The sequence below is a fragment of the Nannospalax galili genome, unplaced genomic scaffold, assembly GCF_000622305.1.
Source record: "Nannospalax galili isolate Female #2095 unplaced genomic scaffold, S.galili_v1.0 scaffold12030, whole genome shotgun sequence".
Classification (NCBI taxonomy): Eukaryota; Metazoa; Chordata; class Mammalia; order Rodentia; family Spalacidae; genus Nannospalax; species Nannospalax galili.
In genome coordinates, this window is record NW_008327845.1 from 12378 (window position 1) to 15605 (window position 3228).

General features: G+C 57.2%; 1 pseudogene; it reads right to left on the bottom strand.

Moving 5' to 3' along the window:
• On the bottom strand, positions 1 to 3227 carry LOC103738291 (annotated as a pseudogene).
• Position 3228: the final 1 nt, after the last annotated feature.

Here is a 3228-nt window from a genome sequence, read left to right on the forward strand (position 1 = left end):
AAAAAAAAAAAAAGAATCAGTAGTATGTATTTCACTTCCTCTCAAGTTTCAAGAAAGAAAACTGAAAGGTCACTTTTTTCTCTTTAAACACTAGTGTGTAGCTTCTGAATAAAAACTGTGCCACTCTAACAAAAATGTGCTCAGCAGGTCTGACTCCTGGGATAGGCAGGGCCACCGGGGTGGGGCTGGGTGACCCGTCACAGTGGGAACTGGAGCCAGTGCCAATGTCCTGTGGGCTTGAGATGGAGAACAGGCATGGGAAAGGTCATGTCACTCAGACCTTTCCGAGCTAAGGCTCCAGAAGGCAGGGTCACCTGGTCATCCTGAGCTATGGCCTCCAGGCCTCCCCACTGAAGGAGCCCGCTCAGCTCCACAGCTACTGACTGCCCCTGAGCTGAGTTTCACTGCTGGCTCTTCCCAGCTGTTGTGTTGGAGGTGTAACGCAGGGGCACAGGTCCTGTCCTAGAGAGCCATCCCCATGCTGTGAGACTCGGCACAGCTTGTGCTGTCCCTGTGGCAGGCAGGATTCTCCAAGAAACACTCTTTGGATCCCTGGATGCCTCTGCAGAGTTAAGAACTGGGTCACACCCCTCCAGAGGGGAAAGGTGGCTTCCAGGCTGTTCTTTCCTGGCCAGTCTTCAGACTCCAGGCTTACCTATTGCTTATTTCAGTGGTGGCCAAGCCATCCTGATCCAGATGTGACTGTCAGGGACTCACAGACTTGACTCCCACCCAGTGTAGACACACACGTCAGTGCTATGCTAGGATTCCTTGGCCTCTGAGATCCAGGAAGGGCCTGTACCCTGCCAGCCTAGCAGCCCACTTGGCAAAAATTAACCAGTACCAGGACCAGCAGGAGAGGTGATAGTTGTTTATCCCCTGGCCAGACAGCAGCTCCTTTGAAAAGGAGGTTCCTGGTGACACCCTCAGCAAGACCATCAGGCCTGTCCCCTGCAGTACCCGCGCAGCACTCCCTGGGCACACTGAGGGCCATCAGCCTTTCCCCTGAGAGTGTGGGACCCGAGGGTGTGGGCAGCAAAGGCAGTAGGAACAGCTCAGGGTCACAGGGCCTTGTCTGGGAACAGGAGCGAAGATGCCATCTGCTTTCCTGACCTGGCCTTTGCTCACGGGGGCCTGAAGGAGACCTGCCAGAGGCGAAGCCAAGCATGTTGGGCTCCTCGGGTGCTTGTCGCATGGGGCGGGGCTCTTAAGTACCGCTGGAAGAGGACGGCGATGGAGTGGGGAAGTAAACAAACGGCTTGAGCGATGTCAGCAGCTGATCCTGTGGCCCGATCCTGCAACGGGTCTTGGGATGTCATTTGTACATGTCGGAAAATCACCCACTTCCTCTGGGCCTCATTTTCCTTGGTCCGAGTTAATTCCCTGTTAGGCTTCACAGTGGATTCAGGATCAGTTACACTCAAGCGGTCATTTGATCCCTGTGGCCCTAGTCAGGAGGGCCTGGTGCTGCCATTTTGCATCTGAGGATACAGGCTCAGAGAGGGGGTGACCTGTGATCGGACAGCAAGGCAGCCAAACAGGCTAGCCCACCTAAACGCCTCTCCAGCAGGTCACCACATTGGCTCATCAACTGTAAGGACAGAGTCCCACTAGAGTAGGGTGGCTTCTACAGTGAGCAGGGCAAAAAGGAACCACAGATAACTCATCTTCCCATCACAGACCCAGAAAAGTCAAGTAACTTGCTGAAGGTCACACAGCAAATTAAAGCCAGAACCAGGTCTGGCTCCTGCAGCTCTGGCATAGTAACCCAGATGTAGCCAGCCCTGGCAGAGGCCACACTGACCAGTGCCCCAGAGACACTACCTGTCCAGAGAGCATGCTCGGCTCAACCCATACTCTCCAGGACTTCCTATGTTGCTGTAAACTACAGAAAGGGAAACCCGGCAGGAGAGACCTGGAGAGAGAGGGCTAAACCTGGCACAGGCAGGGAGCTGTACAAAGGGGAGCAGCAGCCAACATCAGAGTGGCTGGGCACCAACCCTCAAATAGCTGGGCAACCCTGAGCTCCCAGGGCTGAGCATCAAGGACTTGGGAACCCAGAGCATCCTCCAGCCCGCCATAGACACACGCAACCCAGGGCTCCATGACCCAGGAAGAGCACCACCTGTGACATCATTCAGGCTCTGGTGGCTGCCTCATCCATTGTGGTGGGCAGCTAGGGTGGAAGGCTCAGTGAGATGAACCTCCACTGAGAATAAGACACAGAGCCTGCAACAGTTCCTGGGCCTGGAATATCCCAGGAGTAGCCTTCAACCTCTTGCTAGTGGAGCATGGGGCCCAAAGAGGGAGCGAGGCCACCTGGCTGCAGCAAGCAGGCAGTGGCTTCTTCCCAGTTTGCTGGTGTTGTGGGGGCGGGAGGTGGAGCCCTGGTCATCAGTGTCTCATACCAGGGCAGCCAGGGTGAGGCGTGTCCTATGTACAATTCACCATGGAGAAAAACTGTAGCTAGCCCCCGCGGTCCTGCCATGTCTGGGGCCTGGAACTCCAGGAAGGGCCAGTCCACGTCCATGGAGGAATGGCCCTACAAAGGCCCCTTGAACTGGTTACCCGACAGGTGCTGCCGGATGGAGGGCTTGGTGCTGGCGGCATCTCCTAGTTTCCTCCAGACCACGTTGCACATCTCTTGGACGATGGCCTTCTCTTTCTCGCTCAGGTCCTCCTCACAGCTGTCCTGGAGCTGGCGGTCGAGGTTCTCATGTACCTCCAGGACCTTCATGGCATGTACAACCGCCTCGGGCTTCTGTCCTTGCAGAGCTGTAGAGAGTGGAAGGGGGTGAGGACAGCTCAGGTACATGGCAGGCAGGGCCATTCTGCAGGACTTCTTGGTAGGAGGGTAGCAGGGACGCAAGCTGGGACTCCGAGTGGTATGGGGAGAAGCCTTTCCGCAGCGTCCGGAACTCTCCAGAGCCCACCTGTGGAGGGAACTTGTCACCCTCCAACAGCTTCACCTTGGTCTCCAGTGGCCTGATGTAGGTAGATAAGGGATCGTGCAAGCCGTTGGGGATGCTTCGGTGGTGCGGTGGCGCGGACAGGTCATACAGGGACCGGCGCGTGGCTCCGGCCTTGCCGTCCGGACCCTTGTGCGGACCAGGGAGCAGAAGCGCGGGGGTCACGTGGTGGTGATGGTGGTCCGGGCTGCCACCGCTGCCCGCACTCGAGGTGCTGCTGCCGTCGCCCATGTCGCGAGCCCCGGAGCCCGCCGCGCCG